Source organism: Anthonomus grandis, chromosome 7, assembly GCF_022605725.1.
Source record: "Anthonomus grandis grandis chromosome 7, icAntGran1.3, whole genome shotgun sequence".
Taxonomy (NCBI): domain Eukaryota; kingdom Metazoa; phylum Arthropoda; class Insecta; order Coleoptera; family Curculionidae; genus Anthonomus; species Anthonomus grandis.
This window is the reverse complement of record NC_065552.1, coordinates 19,691,926-19,713,138: the sequence shown is the minus strand read 5'-3', so window position 1 is coordinate 19,713,138 and position 21,213 is coordinate 19,691,926. Positions and strand designations below refer to the sequence as shown.

Sequence of the window (21,213 nt, the reverse complement as noted above, 5' to 3'; positions counted from 1 at the left end):
TGGCGTATTCAACATTTCAACGTGCTGTGTATTTCATCCGAACACAGTTACCACGTATTTGTATGGGCTTTTTAATACCTTTAGGTTCTGGTAACTAGTTTTTTTTCCTAGGTTGTTAAAAATTGTTCGGCAACATGGCAAAAATCTCGTTTAACCTAAATACCGGCAAATATTATTTTTAGGATCAGTGTTTGTTTACAGTTCGGTGATCGAGTGTTTGTACGTCTTGCTAGTGACGATTTTCGCGCGCAAATATGCCGGGTAGAAAAAAACGTGCTCTTTCGGAGTTAGAACTTGCCAATTTAGCTGAAAGTTTAAGCGATCTTAGCGATATTAACGAACCATTTGATGATTCAGATGTAGATCCATGGTACGCTGAGAGTTTGGAACATGATAGCGAGGAATCTGCCGAAAATAATAATCAGAAATATAAAAAATTTAAATATCAACAGCAACCTCAAGTACCGAAAAACCAAGACCAGCCACAACAGGTAATATTTGTATTTTTATATTATACCCTCAATAATGAAAATTATGTCTATTTTTAGGGTACCAGTAGTGATGACGAAGATCAAGATATAAATTTAGTTGGTCCCAAATCTCAAGTATCTCAAAAAAGTCAATTCTCGCCAACTGGAGTGACACAAATCACATTTTGTTGTCACAATCAAAATTGTTAAAATTTATTGGAATCCTTATATGGATGGAGCCCAAAACCTCGTCTAAAAGATTTTTGGAGCACTAGTTTTATTTATAAAACTAATATATATAAAGTTACACAGATATCAGGATGTCGATTTGAAGCTTTGCTGTCTTGTTTACATTTTTCGGATAATGAGTTATGTCCAGAGGGAAACAGATTATTCAAACTGGAAACACTTTTAGGAATATCCATCAAAAATTTCCAGGCAGCATTTTTTTTTGGTGCCAGGAAACTCCGTTTGTATAGGTGAATTTATGGTTCCTTTTCGAGGAAGGCTATCATTTTTGCAATATATACCTGGAAAAAGGCATAAGTATGGCATAAACATTTTTAAACTGTGTGCTCAAGGTGGTTACACGTACAACTTAAAAGTTTATGCTGGCAAGGAAGTCCGAGCCACGGATCAACCAGTAGCATTTCAAGTAGTAATGGAGTTAATGCAACATATTTTGAACAGCGGTAGGACCTTAGTTACCGACAACTATTACACCAGTGTTAGTTTAGCTCACCTACTGAATGACAATGAGACTCATTTAATTGGAATACTGCGAAAAAATAGAAAATACAACCCTAAACGTGTCTTTGAGCAAAAATTAAATCGCGGAGAAATGCTGTGTCAAGCGAGCAACACGAAAGTTGTTGTTGGCAAATGGATAGACAAATGAGATATTGCTTTTTTGACAACTAAATCGCCTCCAGTAATGACTGAAATCCAGACAAGAACTGGTATAAAAAATAAGCCATCTACCATAATCGAATATAACGCTGTAAGTCCTACATTGATGTCTCGGACCAAATATCTTCCTATAGTAATCCCGTGAGGCGTTCTTTGAAATGGTATCGGAAAGTGGAGATAAAAGTCAAAGCAAGTACTAGCGTTGTCAATGCACTAAAACTGTGTAATAAAGCTTTAGATAAAAAAATGGATATTACGACTTTTAGGGAGAGCCTTGTTGAGAGTTTGTGCAAGGACAATGAAGATGTTCCTCTCCTGCCAGCATTAACTCGTCGATTGGAAGAACAAGCAAAGAGAGGATGCGTGGTTTATTATAACTATTACTCAGAAAGATACGTAAGAGCGCATGCATCCAAAAATTCGAATCAATGTAACACTAGATGTTCAGGATGTACAGACAAAAAAATTTTATGTTTAAATTGCTTTTTCAAAACACATAATGTATCCAAAAAAATGTAATTTTTAGTACAATGTAAGTTTTTCTACTTTTTGAATAAACTTATTATACAAAAATTGTGTATTGGTTTTCATACATGCAGGTTAATATATAACCGTAATAAGTAAATGTCAGCTTCTGTGAACTCAAATCAAAAATATACACGCATTCTAAAATCACTACTTTAAAAAAAAAAATACTGTTAATGTATCATTATTGTCTTGACAAGTAATTCTCAAAACAAATTTATGAAAAAATTTTTTAGTTCGGGTACATAATTTTTGTGAAACCGGGTGCAGGGGTCAAAGTGTTAAAGAAGGACAAAAGACCATTTAAAAAGAAAATTAAAAAGATGGCACATCTGTAAATCTAAAGAAAATATTTCTATTATCTATAAATTAAGTATGTGACTTCTTTAAAACATTTTTCATATACTTTTTTTTACAGTATAGTAAGTCCGTAATTCTGCTTCTATATTTTTGTGTGACAGTGTATTACTATGCTGCTATAACTAGTTTTTTTTAAATGGGACTTCCCACGTACTATTTGATTTTTGGACTCTTACGGTTCAATTGTTTTTGAATTAGTACAGTAGAAAATGGCCTATTTTCCCTAATTAATTAACTGTGTTTAAACATTTAGTTAGTTTTCTTGAATTAGTCCTTTTTTCTCAGCTTTTACCTTTTGCATCAGCACGAGATGCCATTTTTTCAGGCAGCCTTGAAGGTAAGGTTTGATATAAGATCTTGATCTACACATATTAACCATGCAAAGTCAGATTTATTTTTTTAGAAACCTTTGGGCATGAAACCATGTATTTTTTTATATTTCAAAATAACTCTAATGCTCTTATTTATTTTCCAACAGCAACAGTTGCTTTTTTTGAATTTGTCCATTCTTTGTGGCATACATAAATATTGTGCAGTGCTAGGTACAATGCTAAAAATCTTTATACGTTGTTGTAGGAAATAAGTTGCATCCAATTCACATCCATTAATATCTACATGATGGTATTTTTAGAATTAATTATTACATTCACTCTTTATAAAAATAAATAACCAAAGGAAAACCCACAATAGATTTCCATGTATAGTTTATACGAACTTGGTATGTCTTTTAAATTGCAATTTTCCAAATTCGCAACAACCAATATTATTAGATTACCTCAACAATTAAGTTCAGTAATTTAATAAAGCCTGTTTTAAAAAATCGACGCGTCATACTATAGTCCGGAAGGAGCGACAGATTTCACTACACCATTACCTCTCATTTTATTTTTTGAGCATAAAATATTCAAATGATATCCAATAATAAAATCATCGTCTTCCATTTCAGTTGTACAATATGGGGTTGCAGGAGGGTTGCGATACCCGCCGAAAATTAATAAAAAAAACTCATAGCCTCTTGCACGAAACTGGCTCTACTCATTATTTTGAACTTAAAATGCGTACAAAATATCGTCTTTCATCTGAATTCCACAACAAACTACGTTTTTCACCGAGTCTCTATGAATACGCTCAAAAAAATGAGAAAAAAAATCATAGCCTCTCAAGTGAAACTAAGTGTGATGCTTATTTTTATAGTTTGAAAGATACAAATAATAATCTTCCACTTGTAAAGTACATACAACAAAGGTCGTCTTCCATTTCCATGCCACTGAAGATGCACTCAATACGCGGCATGAGAAAGCGCGTAGCCGATCGATAGTTCTAGCCTGGACACTTACCCCCCCCCCTTCCATCGATACATCACAACAGAAGCCGAAATCATGCGAGGCGACGACCGCATCGCGATGGCAAAAATTCCGCGCTGGGCCCATATTTTGCGATGATTTGAAATAATATTTTACTGCAGTTATTATTGTAGTTTATAGTAAGATTACGCATTTAAAATTTTAAACTACCAAACTATTTTGATACTCGCTTTGAGTTTTAAAAAGAATAAAAATTCGGTATTTAAATTAGGTGGGTAAATTTACAATTTTATTTTTAACTTACATTTTACAATCTTAATTTTATTTAGGATAATGCCTACTTCTTGCTGCATTCCTGTTTAAGCTCAGAAAAAATTAAAATGGATTTAAAATTTTTTTTTGTTTTTTTTTATTATCTTCGGAATCATTCAAATTTTCGATTTTTTAAATAAGCAACAAAAATTTGGCGTAGGTACCTACCTAATTTTGTTTTCGGCATTAACATTTTTACGAAAAAGTAATACAGCAATGCAAAAACTTTCCCATAGCAACCAAGATAACCCACAAAAGTGTCAAGAATAAGTTTTTGAAAATTTGTTTTTTTTTTCAATAATCTTCAAAACTACATAAAATATAATATATATTTTTTTTATATGGCATATTCTTTTACAAGTAAATAATGTGCAACTTTGGGGTAAATTATCCATTTTCGTATTTTAAGGGTAGACGAATTTGAAACACCGTTTATGTATATTTTTCCAATAAAATAAATAATTAAAAATATTTAAAACATTTATCATATACCTAAAAATACGTAATAATAAAAAAAAATATATTATCTTGTAAAATGTAAAATATTAGGTCCCGCGGTATCTCCACTTAGTTGTTCCACTGTACGGCGTGCGCCACCAAATCTCGGCTTCAATTTTGACGCCACGAAACCAGTGTCACGGCTAGAACTCTCGATCGGCTACGGCCAGCGCCGCGGCTACACCGCTGACTCATATCTATACAAAAGATGATCCCCACCTAAATTTGAGATGAGACGGTTGGTTTCGCAGCGCACGGCGTCGTACGAATAGTCAGTAGCGTCCTTCAGGGTTGTTACAGACGGTACAATTGTGCCAAAAGCAATACAATCCATGGGGATGAAGAACAAGAGTACAATTCATCTTAAAAAAGTACAAATGACAAACCTTAATTGCTGTTTGATTTTTTCGCACTGAAACGGAAAATCCACTACGACGACGCGACGCCGCATAATTCGGTTATTCGGTACATTAAAATACGTCAGAACTTACCAATGGGAGCATTTTCCGCTAATCGCAAGCGTATGAACTAGACTTAGACCTAACCTAACTTTGTTTGTTTTTTATATTTATATTTTTGAAGTTAAAATTTAAAATTTTATTAAAAATAAAATGAAGGTATTTGCGTGGGTGATGGTGGTTAGCTGATTTGATAGCTGAATTAGAGAAGTTGTATTTTATTGCTTGTTGGTGATTGCCTTGTTTTGTATTTTCAGTACCTATATTTTTTTTAAATGGATAGGTAGGTCAAATGCAAAAAAGTAAATGAAAATTATTTTGAAAAATATTGCATTTATTTTAGATTTATTATAAAAAAAAGAAAAACTCCCCCAAAAAGTCCAAGCCTAGCAAGCACCTCAGCCGAGACCTCCTCAACTCAACTGACTACATCTACAGAATCGACAACATTGGAAACAAAAGTTGATGAAGATGATGTTGAAATTCAAAGTGAAGCCCCCCTGACCTCCCTATCAGCATCTTACTAAAGATTTCCGATTTTGCAAATATTGCCAGATTAAATTAATTAAATTAAATTGCCTATGCTTTTAATGGATACCCTTCCTTTATTAAATAAAGAACTGTACCCTGATTCAAATATTGCCAAAAATATAAATATGAAACGGTTAAAAGCTACTAATTACTGGCGTATTGGGACCAGCTTTTAAGACTGAAATTATTAATGATCTAAAAAATGTCAAATTTTCTATAATTATTGATGAGACAACAGATTTAAGTGTTAAAAAGTCATTAGTAATTGTAACCAGATATTGGAGGCAATTTCATCTAAGACCGGTTTTTGGATTTGGTTGAGGTCGAAGAAGCGACTAGTGAAGCCCTAATAACAATTAAATTCTAATAAAATTCAACATAATAAAAAACATTTTAGTGGAAAATGGAATCCCATTTGACAATGTCATTGGTTTTGCTTCTAACAACGCCAGTACCATGATGGGAGTTGTAAAAGGTGTCCAGGCTCGATTTAAGGAAATTTTGTCTCACATTTATGTGCAAGGTTGCACTTGCCATTCCCTTCACCTCTGCTCTTCAGCTGCAGCAAAAAAACTGCCAAAAAATGTCGAGCAGTTTACAAGGGATATTTATGCATACTTTGCCCATAGCAGCAAGAGGATTTCTGAGCTAAAGGAATGTCAGATTTTTGCTAATGAAAAGCCACATAAGATGTTACATCCTAGTCAGACAAGCCAATCTTTAAAGGTACCTACTTTTTTAATAAAATAAATAATGTAGTTTTTAATTTTTAACTTTCTTTTCAGAATGTTGTGGACAGAATTTTGGAGCATTGGAATTTTTTAATCTTATTTTTTCAAAGAACATCTTTAGAGGATAATCTTCCCAGTGCAAGATCCATTTTAAATGTTCTGCAAAATATAGAGTACAAATTATATCTACTGTTTTTGGCTTATGTTTTAGAATTAATTAACAAGGTAAACATAGAACTACAGTCGGAAAGTCCAAAGCTTCCAATTTTATTAAATAGAATTTCAGCATTGTATAGAACTCTTGTAAAATGTTTTATTAAAAAAAATATCTTAGATAAAACTTCCATCCAAACCATAAACATAAACGATCCTGCAAACTATGTGCCTCTTGACCAATTATTTGCTGGGGCAAAAGTGGATGGACTGTTGACATCTTCAAATATTTTATGTAGTAAAGAGGGTGTTCAAAATTTTAGGGTGAGGGTCTTAGATTTTTATATAGAAATGTGTAAACAAATTAAAAATCGTTTCCAATTTGATGATCCTATTTTAAAATATGCATCAAATTTTACACCCACTGTAGCTTTATCAGGTGAAGTGATGTCAATTGCTCAATTTGTAAATTTATTTCCTCACATTTCTGTTGATATAGAGACGGCTAATATGGAATGGCAGTTATTAGTTGACTTAAGAGAAAATATTGCACATAACAATGACATCAATTTATTTTGGCGACTAGTATCAGAACAAAAAAATGTACAGGGTGATTTAATGTTTCCAAACCTAATGACAATCGTTAAAATTATATTAGCCCTTCCACATTCATCCGCTACCGCCGAGAGAGTTTTTTCTCAATTAACTTTAATAAAAACGACTCTTAGAAATAGGTTATTAATATCAACTTGTGCTGCTTTAGTTTACATTAAAGATAAGATGAAATACACTAATAATGGGGCTCTAAATTGGAAGCCTGATAAAACACTATTTAATTATACGACCACCTTTGTAGAAAGTGTAATCGTAGAAATTGAATAGCACTGTTATACGATTACACTTTCAACAAGGTCATATATTACGTAATATATTATATAATATAGGTACCTATAATATATATTATAATACGCCTAAATTTTTGGAATTATATAATATGCCGAGATATTTACTAGACGTAGCAACTTTAGGTTCTTAAGTTGCTATTTAAAATTTTATGACATTCACTTGTAATAAAATTTTAATTTTGTTTTCACTTCTAGTGCAATAATAGGCGTAGTTCCTTTTTTCTGTTTCTATTTTTATGTTTTGTTTTATTTAAAGAATATTTTTTGTGTTTGTGTTTTCAGTTTGTATGATATGTTTTATTAATAAAACTACAGTTAATAAGTTTAGTCGATTTTTTAATAATTCTTTAAATTCTCTATAAAGTATTTTTAGGTACTACGAAAAATAAAAAATGAAAATTCTCAATTATAAAACAATGTACCTATGTACACATAAAAATATGAATCAATTATTATTATTATGTACATATTATATTACTATATAATTCTGTAGGCTGGAGGTATACAACACTATGTCCAATTTTAGCCAAAATTGAGTTAAGCACATAGTTTTATGGCATTTTTTGTACTTTATTTAGAGGAATAAGACACTATCGTTTATTTTTTATATTAACCCAATTCCACTTTTAACACCATGTGACTTTTTGATACGAGGTAAAGAACACCAAAAGAAATAATTTTGTATGCCTCAAACTTAATATCCAGAAGTGCATATTTTACTTCGGGGCAAACAACGCCAAGTCCACTTGGTGTTAGGTTAAGTTATATTTAGGCCCTGAACATAGAAAAATTGTATAAAAACTATTTGGAATAGTGTGAGGATAAAGGTCTTGAAAAGGGACTAGTTGCAAAGAAATGGGTCTACTATGATATTTTCAATAAAGATTTTAATTTGTCATTTAAGGCACCAGAAGTAGATACGTGTGATACTTGCGACCAATTCGTTGCAAAAATCAAGTCCACAACATCAGACTTATAAAGCAGATATTTTGAAAATACAGTTTGATAATCATTAAAAAGAATCAACTACCTAATATGCGCTTAAACATGAGGATATCGAAATCTCAAGAAATAACCCAACACTTTTTTTTGTTAACAAAACAAAGTTTTAACCGTTGACTTACAAAAGTGCTTACGGACGCCACTATTAACCTGTGGTACCAGCTTTTATAAAAGAAAGCTTTGGACCTTAAATTTTACTATTTATGACGCAACGACGGGAGAAGCAAAGCTGGTCGAGGGGGAAATGAGATTGCATCAGCTTTGATTAAGTGGGTATCTTTTGATATTAAGGACAATAATATTGAAGAACTGACTATTTGGTCAGATAACTGTTACGGACAAAACAAAAATATGGCAATTATTGCTGCTCTGTTCTGGATTTTAGTCAAATACCCTCAACTCAAGGTTATAAATCAAAAATTTCTCTTAAAAGGCCATACACACATGGAAGCAGATACCGTCCACGCTTTGATTGAAAGAAAAAGGAAACACTTAACATGCTTAGAAATTATGACTCCTTGGGATTGGCAACAATTTATAAGGCAGGTTCATAGTAAGTATGTTGTACATAACATGGAAATACAAGACTTCCTAAACTTTAAGGAGCTATACGAAAATCCGAAAACATCTCTATTATTTGTCGAAAAGTCGACAGTGAAAAACAGCCTGTACTAATTTCAAATGCTGTTCAACTACAGGTAAGACAGGAAGAGATTGGAATGTTGTATTTTAAAACAGAATTTGATGGAAATTTTAAAATGGTCAACCTGAAGAGATATGTAAGGAGTCCAAACATTACTCTGCTAGATAAACTTAATGTGCTTAGCAAGACAGGAAAACCAATCACCGAGCAGAAGTATCAAGACTTATTAGCACTACTGCCATATACAAGTTCCTATTGTCACGATTTCTATACAAACCTGAGACATGGCAGCAGTAATCATGATTACCCTGAGAGTGATGAATGTGACTAAGAAATACTTAATGTATTATTTTTTTATAACAAATAACTTAATAAAAAATAAGTTACAATTTAACAGCTTTTTTCTTTGCTAATTTGTGAATTTTATCACTTACTTTTCACAACATTCAACATTATGGTGTTAACTCCTTTCTTACTTTCATATTTTTTTTTAGAGGCATATAAAACCATGTCCATCAAAATCCTATTAATATTTTTTTTATATTTTTTATTGTAAATGTATGTATTCAATAAAAGCATCAATGATAATAAAAAAGAATATAATTAAAATATTAAGTGCTATTCTACCTCTAATAATGTATAATTTTTTTATTGTTTTGTTAATTACCACAACTTATCATATCGTGACATAGTGTTGTATACCTCCGGCCTACAGAATTATATAAAAACGTTAAAACAATTTAACATTTTACCATATTTATCTAATACCTATATAATTTGATTCCCAATTCCCACTAAAAATTCCCCCTGCCTTATCCCCTCCTCTTTGAATATGGATTTGTGAAAAAAGTACAATGTCATCCAAAAAAGTACAATTAGATCGATCCTTGCAGTACATCTAATGTAGCTCCTTGTAACAACACTGCAGTCAGTGCTCATTTGTGCGTTAGTGTGTGCGTTTATTGCCAAATTATAGCCACTGCGGACTGTGAGTTTGTATGTAAGAGTCCGCGCGCAGCGTTCAATTTAAATATTTTTATGCGTTTTTTTTTGTTAAACTTGTGCAATGGTGAGTGTTTATTATTAAAATTTAAGATAGATTATTATTATTTGTACACTTTTATAGATGGCGTGCTCCTGGAGTTGAGAGGAGGCTCGTTTGCAAAAGCTCATGCAAGAATGTTTGGAAGAAGATGATGAGGAGCCAAAGAGTGATTTTGAGGACCAAGAAGATGATAGAGAAGAAGACAATTTAGAAAGGCAAGATTTGGATAGTGATACCGAACAAGAAACTTCGGAGACGGAAGCCACTGATGAAGTCGCTAGGGGAAATTACCCTGTGTTATTGGCAAAGATGGAACTGAGTGGGCCAAACATATGACGAAAAGAAATGTGAAAACCAGGGCGGAGAACTTGATAAAGCATTTTCCAGGGGTAAAAACACCTGCGAAAGACCTAAAAAGAGAAATTGACATTTGGAAGTTTTTTTTTACAGATGAAGTACTGAATTCGATAGTCGAAAATACAAACAGACATATTGCCATGAGTAGAGGCAATTAATAACGTGAAAGACATGCAAAAGACACGGACATATTAGAAATACAAGCACTGATTGGATTGCTTTATTTATCTGGGGTATTGAAATCTAATCGACTTAATATTGAGGAAATATGGACACAGAATGGTACTGGCGTCGAGCTTTTTCGACTAACGATGTCCCAATGTCGATTTCGATTTCTGCTAGATCATTTACGTTTTGATGATTTGGCAACTAGAGATGAACGAAAACAGACTGACAAGCCAGCCGCCATCCGGACAGTGTTTGATACAGTTGTTGGTAACATTGATTCAGCCTATACACCTTCTGAATGGCTAACAATAGACGAGAACATTTTTTTGTATATTTGTATTTTGTATATTCCTAAAATGTTACCTTAAAAGCAATAAAGGCTTATTCACCATTTATTGTTTTAATCTATAAAATCAAAAGGCGTAAAAGATGCTAACCGACATTTTCTGACAACTTATTTTTCGGCTCAAAATTCTAACCACCTCCTGAAAAGGCTTTTACGCCACAGAATATTTTGAAAAAGACGTAAGCGCCAAAATATTAAATATCACATGTTTGTGTAAGTTTTATTCAATAAAAACATTTCAAAACAAAATCTTTTATATCAGGAACATCAAAATTTAAATATATATATATATATATATATATATATATATATATATATATATATATATATATATATATATATATATATATATAAGATATAAATATTTTACGACTGTAAACGTTTTTTTCGTCTCCTGAAAAAAAGCGTGAGTGTCGCTTATGCCTTTCTGTCGTAACGTCGTCGATTTAATGTGTCAATTCAGTTTTGCATAGCCGATTGCATAGCCGGCTGATATCCAAAATCTTTTATTGCTTTGATACCTTTACCATCCCCCCAAAACTATAACGGGCCTCAAACCCAAAACCAGGATACAAACTGTGACGTGCCTCAAACCCTAAATCGCCCCACATCACGTCATTCTGACTATGGAAACCCTTTACGACTGCAACTTTATGACTCCTCTCAATCTCAAAAAAAAAATTCTAATCAACCGCAAAACCCTAACCCTTCTAAATTTTAAAATTTTACCTCTGCTCAAAACCAAAGTTATGGTTCTTTACAATCCAGAACCCAAAATCCACAATCCAATATCTATTACTCTTCTCACCAGCAAAATAATCATTCTCCACAATCGCAACGTGATGATGGTATCCAATCTCCAAATAATAACCTTCGTCAACCCAAAAGCTATTATCTTCCTGTTTCTGAATCCCCAAATTATAGATCTTCGGACTCCGAATGAACGACTCTCGACCATCTCCGAACTATAATTCATCTCATTCTTCAAACTGTGAGAATTTCCAATCCCAAACTTTCCATAATGTTACACAATATTTAACGAATTCCATAAAATGAAGTGAACGGAATTTTCTTTTTGTTATTCTAAAAGTTCTAATTGTTTTGTGAATTTTTTAAGCCTTTTACCAGAGGTCCTGTTTACTTTCGTTACCAAATACCAAATCTATGTGCTAAAAGCAATTTCGTTTTTTTTAAGTTGTAGTTTGTGACAATATATAATAATATAGAAGATAATTTAAGTTTGACTTATGAACAGATTATAAGAATTTCTATTTATGTTACTGAATATAATGTGTATTAAAAATATTATAAACAAAAAATCTTACCTTCATATATTTTTGTATAGATGTTTCTGGAATAGTTCTACCTAATAATTGCGGAGAAATTCTCATTGAGAACCTTAAACATTCAAAGGATCGACCAGTCGCCAGAAATCTGAGAGAAAAGAAATTTGTTTAGAAAAAATGCCAAACCTAATTTTCCGAACTTAAAATTTTAATTCACTACCTACTTGTATACTACATACAATGATAATATTGTTATTTTACCTTAAAGTAGCAATTAACCTTTACTCGGCTGATACAGCCTGACGAAGTTTTGTATATTGCTTTGTTATGAACGGTCTTACCATTTCCAGCAACTTGATGAAAAGATTTTCATCCATTCTCAGAAAATTCCGGTAGTCATCAAGGTTTTATGTTTTTAGCTCTCTTAATAAATTCAAATCTGAACATTGGTCTCTGTTTTTTAACTATTCTTTCACCCAAACTTTTTTTTTCACAGTATTACCATCATTTTCCATAATTAACACGACAGCTAGTAATTGCTTTTTTGTTAGTGGCATGATTTGCAAAAAGAACTTTATTCAATAAAAAAATCGATGATGATACAAAACTTTTTATTTCACTGTGTATACGAACAATGACAGATAACCACAAATTCGTGCAAAACCTCAAACAGCGTGGATCGCCAGTGAGTCGCTATAATCGCCAACGTCAGGCCAACCTCATTGTCCAACAGCGCTCGCTAGTGAATGCCTACTTGAGTTACCGAACAGATGGAGTGGTCACGTGATCGTTCTGCGCCGGAGGTGTGACCAAAAGGATCTAGGGCACCTACCAAGTTTCGATGCAAAAGCTGTGAACTTGTGCACGTACGTCGTAGATTACTTTTGTGTTTATAAAGTTGCCTATATTACATTACATTGCATTTTGCTTTGCAATCGTGCTTCGTAGTTCGTAGTTTCTTCTTTTTTCTGACTCCTGTCTCTAAGTTTTGGTGTGTTTTATGTTTTATATTGATCCATCCTTTGCTTTGTGCTTATTTATACTTATAAAAGACTAAAAATACTTTGAAGATTATTTAGCTAACTTTAACTAAAACGGTAGTGTTTTGTGGAGACTAATCTTCAGTTTTCGAAGACTTCGAACTTACGTGTGCATGTAAAGAAGAAACATCCAGGTAATGACTTTTTTAAATGTTCTGAAAATTTTGGAAACAAAATAATAATTAAGATAGAAATAATAACCAGATGTTCTCGTATTTTATATAAACTAGAGGAACTGGCTCCTAAAGTAAAACAGAATAAATCTGTGGTGCAATCCTCCGCCTGCAATAAAAACTTTACCAACTTTGGTAACCTTTGGTAATGAAAACAAAACACTTTTAAAAAAAATAATTTGAGCTTCCGAATAAGTTCTATATTTTTTACAGATATATTAAATACATTGGCACCTTTAAGAAAACAAAAATATAAATGTCCATATTGCCCAGAGGAGTTTGAAACATTAAAAAATGTTATCACGCATAAAAAAAAAAACACAAAACTGCTAATAAATTGAAATGTGTTTTATGTGATTACACAGGCCCACAAAGGCAAAATATTATTGGACACTATAGAACCCAACATTTTATACATATTGAGTGTGAAATTTTGAACTTTTAATCAATGGCTGATTTTCAGTCATGGAAATATGAGATTGAAAAAAGTACATGTTCTTCTTTTATCAAGAGATATGGAGTGACTAAAACAAAAATAATTTACAAGTGCCATAGAAAAGGAGAATTTAGGTCAAGAGGAACAAAGAGTCGAAAGTTAAAAATACAAGGCAGCAATAAAATAGGAGGCTACTGTCCTGCTTTGATAAGCACAGTTTTAAAAAATAATGGATGTGTTGTACGATACTGCAAAACTCACATTGGGCATGGTCAAGATTTAGGGTATCTTTTTTGTCTGAGTGTCAAAGGCAAAACATAGCTACCAAGATTGCTGCAAAAATCCCTTTCCAAACTATTTTGGATGATGTAAGGGATTCAGTCACTGATTCTCATCTAGAAAGGCTTCATTTACTAACAAAAAAACACTTGTTTAACATAGAACAATGTTTTAACCTGAACAGTTCAGCAGTCCGACATACAAATGATGCTATCAGTGTTGAAGCATGGGTAAAAGAAATGGAGGATACCAATACTGTTTTATTTTATAAACCCCAGGAGTCGTATTTTCGAAACCATGCGAATATCTTCGAATGCGAACAAAGTCGAGTGGCAAAATTCGCACACGAATTAAAAAGTGCATTTTTGAACGGCATTCGAAATTTCATTCGCATACGAACATGAAATGTAGTGGCAACGTAGCAAAGTCGAGTGCTATTGGACGCCATGTCAAACGGAATGAAGACGATAAAGATTTTTTAACCTAACCGAAAATTTAGGTTGAAAAACATCAGGAAATTTTAAGGTTTTTTTCATGGCGTTTCTTGGGTTTTTCGAATTGATTTTTTTAAGATGGATTTAAAAAATAAAAAATATTGCAGTTTTGTGTCGAGTGAGCAAAAGAAAGAACTAATTTCATTTATGGAAAAGCAGTCGGGCAAATTCACCCAAGATTTTTCAGCTAAAACTGCACAAGCCTTGTGGATTTTGAGAGAGGACAGATTACACAGTCTCCGAAACACATAAAGAGCATATCAATTTCATCGTAATGGGCTTGCTTAATCTATATAATTTATTAAATTGAGCATCTGAATACAATTCAAATGTGTCAAGAAATGAATGGTACATCCTATTCCTTCTATCTGCTTGAGTTTCAGTCTCTTCGTGTGCATCGACAACCTTTCTTTGCACAAGATTGTTTAATCTTTAGTAATAGCCATTTGATTATTGTTATTTTTTTTAAATAACAACAAAAAAAACACTACGAAAATACTTAACCAACTCACACAAATTAAAAAAAAAACAAGGCTAGTTTACATTAAAAGAAGTGGCAGAATCAACTTAAAAATCGCACACGAACTTTGATATTCGAATGGTATATACCCATTCGAGACACTGCATGCGAAAAAGTTCGAATACGTAGCGGTGGAAAATACGAATATCGATTTTTCGTGCGAAATCCTCTAATTTCGTATGCGAATCGAAGTCGAATGGTTTCAAAAATACGGCCCCAGGAAACTTTGTGTAATGAATGCCCCATACTAAAGAAGGAGGACTTCATGTTAATCATAATGACTGAGGGTCAAAAGGAACTGTTGTTAAGATTTCGTGAAGATTGTATCTGTATTGATGGCACTTATGGAATGAACGGATATGGTTTTGAATTACATACTACCCTTGTCATTGATGACTTGCGAGAAGGGTACCCATGTGCTTTTTTAATTTCGAATCGCAGTGATTCAGAGGTTATGCAAGTATTTTTTTCATGTGTGGGAGAGAGGATTTTTAAAAAACTGAAACCAAAAACATTCATGTCCGATATGGCAGAAAGCTATTATACTGCTTGGGTACGAGTAATGCTGCCAGCTCAATATAGGTAAGTCCTTAGGAAGAGCCTATAATGTTATATATAATTATACTTTTGTTTTAGATTATATTGCACATGGCATGTTGACAGCGCCTGGAGGAAGCACATAGAAAAAGTAAATGGCAAAGAGAAAAAAGTAGGTAGATGTGTAATTTATCTTGAAAAAAATAATATACAAATATTTTATTTCTCAGGTTTAAGTTTATCAAATGCTACGGGTATTGCTACAAGAACGGGATGTCAATGCATTTACTAAATTAGTAAATGACTTTCTGACATATTGCAAAAAGTATCTAGGTATTTTAGAATTTGCAAAATATTTTGAGTTACATTATCTCCCAAAAGTGGAACAGTGGGCATATTGTTACAGAATTAATTCAGGACTTAGAGCGGATGCACAGTACAATAAAACACATTTATTTAAATGGAAAATTTGTTAAAAGATTAGATAAAGCAATAAGAGCTGTCATGAAATTTGTAAGAGACAAAATCTTTGAGCGTTTAATTATCATTCACAAAGGTAAAGTCTCTACAAAATTAAATGATCTGAGCACAAAAATAGTGAATCACTAGACCAAAATAATGTGAAACCAAGTGAAGGATGATGGATGATCCCATGGTCTTCATCAAATGAAATCTATTTTATTGTGAAATTAAAATCGGACTGTTCATGCAAATTAACATGCAGTGAGTGTTCCAGCTGCTTGCATCAGTATTCCTGCACCTGCCTTGATTCAACTATCAAATGGAACATGTGTAAACATATACACTTGGTATGCAGGTATTTGAAAGAACAACCGCAATCTATATCAACACGAATGGAAGCACCACCAGTAGGTTAGTATGGTAGAACATTTTTTTAAATATCTACATATTTAAATAAACATTTTTATTTTATAACAGAAAATATGCTGTCAAATTATAGCGTTTTAATGAAGGTAATACTAATTACACAATATTTTTGGGTTTGGTTTATTACATGAACTTGGTGAATGGTGCTTTATAAAAGGTGATTATTTTATTTATATTTTTCCTCTCCCTTTAATTTTTTTGGGCCACCCTGTAGAAGAAAATGGTAAATTTAAAACTTGTAGGGTTTGACCTATAGTTTCTGCACAATATATTATTAAATATACAGAGTTTTCAAGAAAGTATAAAAAACGAAAAATATATTATTTTGTAGAAGACCTGTATATCGATACCGAGAACGAATCGTCAGTCCTTGTAAGTACAATCACTTCACAAAGGCAAGAACAAAAAAACTTTGAAGAAGAAAAAAGAAATATTTGGAACAATTATTGAGCCAGTTAAATGAAAAGATTTGCACATTTGAGGAGCTAGAAGCAACGAGGAAGTTAACTAATCCAATAATACCTACCCTAGAAGCCATGAAAAGCAAGCAGTTTTCTGAGACAATTACTCCGGCTCCTAGTGGTTCACACGGCAAAAAAATTTTCCTGCTAATAAAAAAATTGTTGCACAAAGACGCCTGTTCTCAACAAAAAAAAAAAGTTGCCAAGAAAAAGCATGAATTAACAAAGCCATTGTCTGAAGAGTCAGATACTTTAGCATTACAAATGTTATATAATAATAATAGTCAGTAATTTTTGTTTGTTAGAGGGCATTTTTTTAAGACTTATAATGTATCAATGTATGGCGAGCAGAATAGCTTGGTGACTAAGCAGAGTTGATTAGTTTGTAAAATAAAGTCAGCAAATCATTTAAGAAAGTTCGTTTTTTATTTGCTGCCAATATTAAATCATTAATTATTATCATTTCAGCTAATATCTGACTAGATAACATATTATAAATAGCACAATTTTTGCCTAAAGCTTTTAAGTTTATGTTTTTTTTACGTTAAAGCCTATTTATATTTTAGGTATTCTTGCTCAAATTCTTCGAAATTCTTTACTTTATGTCAATCAAAGATCTTGAAAGAATCATTATAAATTTTAAATAGGTAGATTAAAAATAATAGACCTATATCTACGTATTATAATGTAGTAAGTTTAGGTCAAAACGTTGAACAAGGAAAACCGTTATTTAACGTTAAAGCCTCCTGTAAACTGGCAAACTATTTCCAAACAACTTTTTAATTGCATAAATAAAACATTATTACTTAGGATACAATTTATTGTAGTTGCCAGTGTACGGGAGATATTAGATAGAGTACTTTAGATATTATAATATAATTTACTTTCATTCTCTTGCTGTTTCAACTTCCAACCTCTTAAAATAGGAGTTTGTGAAAATCCATCCTTATTATATTAATTTATAACTCCTACAGCACCAAAAATGTTTCACTATACCTACATACTATACAGGTGTTTACACTTGATCTGATATAGTACAAAATAAATTAATTTAACGGAGGTATCACTTGCTTTAGTCTAAAAATTGCTAGATACTAGATAGCAGAGATACACGGTGTTTAATGTGCTCGTCGAAGTACTCTTTTTTGCTTACAACTTTTTAATGACTTGTCAGATTTTAATAAAAGTTGATATGCGACTTTTACCTATTAATTGAAATAATAAAACATACAATTTATATTTATAAAGTTATACCTAGGCAAAAATATGTACCTCAACGTATACCTACGTTTAACACCCTGTAACTCTGCTATTTTTTTCTACTTTTGGACAAATGCAAGTTTGGTTAATAATTACTATAGAATTAGCCGGCCACTGCTTATAATAAAATTATTTCAGATTTGGACCATAATATATACCTACAAGATTTATTAAAAGTAAAAAAAAACATTCTACAACGATTCTACGTTGTTAAAATATCGCTAATAACTTATTTATGCTATGCATTATGCTATGTTATGCGTTGCATAACTTCTTATTGTATCCCTGTCACGCGCAAGTCCGAAGCCTTTGCATCGAAAATTTAGTAGGTTCCGTAGATCCTTGTGGTGTGACCTAGAGCCTCGATAGGGTTCATGACTTGGGGTTTTATTTAATTTTATTAGTCGAGCGGCTTAATAACTTAACCTTAGATCGTTTTGGTTGAATTTTCTGCTATTCGAATATTTGAATCTTCGCAATATTGAAAAGTTGGAATTGTGTTTATTTTTTTGTTAATTTGTTAATTTGTTTGTTAACAAATAATGGCTGACGCTCCACGTACAACCCCATTGTCACCCCCCAAGAAAAGAGTACGAAAACATTTAACCATTGCTGAAAAGAAAGTGATTATGAACATATATAAAACATGTGATAACGAGCATCCAGCATACAACAAAGTGCAAAAGTCTAGTTTACAGCAGAAGAAGCAGGTAATAAATATTTTTAATATAGTTATATGGCCATTTATGCCTATGTATATTTTTATTCATTCTCTTTCGCTTCATCCAGCTTGTTCAGCATTTATTTTATATATATACCAGTTGCTTTGCAGGCGCAAATTAGTCATTAAACGGTAGTCTTTAAGCAAACTTCATGTTAGTTTGTAAGTTGCTTTAATTGTATTCTTCTTTTTAATTAAACGAATTGTTTTTAAAAAAGGAAGTTTCAATTAATAAAATAAAAGTGGCGCAGTCGGTAGGATCCTTTAAGAGCGAAAAGTTGATCCATTTTGAGTAACACGAAAATTGAGTACGCGAATACTCAGTGAGTACGTGAGTGCTAGTGTCAGTGCTAAGTGATAGTTATCAGTGCTTACCTGTATCTTATAGTCAGTAGTACTAGATACTTAGTGTATGTGATAGCATCCAATCGATTGAGTTCAACGCTCATCTGTTTCAACAGTTAAAGAAGGATTTAGAACATCTCAGGCAACAAGACTACATTTTTTGGCTCCTGGCAGATCATCTCAATTATTGGTTCGCCATTGTGAGAGGCCAGTAGGACAATTTGGCGTATGCTAGTGTCCACTACAACCATCTACGGCAGTAGCGGCAGATAGTTGATACAAGAACGAAACTGAGAAACTTTCAATTGTAAGTGTTTACAGAATTGTTTCTTATAGTTGTACATCTTGTTAATTAAGATTGAAACACATATTCTATAAATGAAAAAATGTAATGATCGGTTAAGTGATATAACTTATCCAAGAGTACTGAAACGTCGTCGTAGTACTGAAACTACAATTTTTGAAAACGATTCTAGCAACTTAGGTCTAGAACAACAATACGCTGAAATTTCTGCGAATAGCTTAGTAACCCTAGGTCTTGTAAATAACGAAAATTTTGCAGAAAGTTCCACTGTAAATAATTTAGATTTTAATTCGAAATCAGATAATAACAATATGGCTGATGCTTTGCGATCCACTGTAACCCTTTTGAAAACGTTTGACGGTACGCCATCACGGTTAGATACTTTCATTAACCAAATTAACTTATTTCATACAAGATATTACAATGCAGATCCATCGCAACAGGAATATGTTATTTTAGCCATTAAGAGTAAAATTATAGGAGAAGCGGAAGACTTTTTACTTACCAGAAGCGATTTGAATTCATGGAATGAAATTAAATTAGCCTTACAGCAAAAATTCAGTGACCCTATAACTAGAGCAAATCTACAACAACAATTGATTTTCCTTACTAGAAAGAATGAGTCAACAAATGACTACATTCAAAGATTAAAAGCTTTAGTAAATCAAATTAATAATAAAATTTGTTCAGAAATAAATAATATAGAAGCCAGAACTATACTTATAAATCAAAACGAGCTAACAGCAACTCAAAATCTTCTTGCTAATATCTCTAGTGAATTGAGAACATTATTGATAGTGCAAAACCCTCAAACTCTAGATCAGGCAATTGACATAATTACTAATTATGAAATATTAAGCAGTCAGAACCATTTTAAAAATAACTATTTACAAAATCACAACCCACACAAACAAAATACACAAAAACCTTTAAATCAACCTCAAAATAATATGCAAAGAACACAAAACAATCACAATCAAAATAAACATTACCCGAGTCAGATTCCAAAACCTCAGAATCAATATAGTAGTTATAGACCATTTAATCCCAATTATAGACAACAGAATCAAAACTTTGTCAGACCCCAAGGTCCATAAAATCAAGATTTCTCTCAAAGAAACCCTCAACAAAATAAAAATCAATTTCCACAACCAATGTCAGATATACAATATACCTCAGCTAAATCTCAATTTCCAAAACCTATGTCCGGAGTGAGTGTTCAACCAAGAAAAATCCCTCAACCTCAAATGAGACACGATTTAGCTCATCTTGAAAATACTGATTTAAACTTCCATTACCCTCAAGATGATTACTCTATTAATCATGATAACCCTAATTTTTCTGATTTTTGTGACTATGAGCAAGAATATGGAAACCTCGATAATAATCAATTACAATCTTATGAAGAAGATTTAACAGATCAATTCGAAAATTTTCATATCCAAGCCTCGGAGAAACAAAACCATGCTTAACATTAAATAGCTTTCAGGTAAATAAACTACCCTTTATAGAAATCAAGAGCCCTGATTTTAAGATTCGTTTATTAATAGATACAGGCTCACATGCTTCATTACTTAGACCCTCCATAGTAGAAATGTTTTTCCCAGAAACCATAAGACCTTATATTAGCACCAGGTTCGCAAAAAGCTAAATATAAAGCTCTTATACCCTTATTCGCAAGCTTTGCTATTTCAGAACCCATCGAATTTATTCTATACTCTTTTCATGATTACTTTGATGAAATTTTAGGTA

The 21,213-nt window shown here is 32.3% G+C and overlaps 1 pseudogene; it reads left to right on the top strand.

Annotated features, from left to right (window-relative positions):
* Positions 1-254: 254 nt before the first annotated feature.
* The window catches only part of LOC126738791 (uncharacterized), a 32,179-nt pseudogene continuing 11,220 nt past the window's right edge, over positions 255-21,213 (top strand).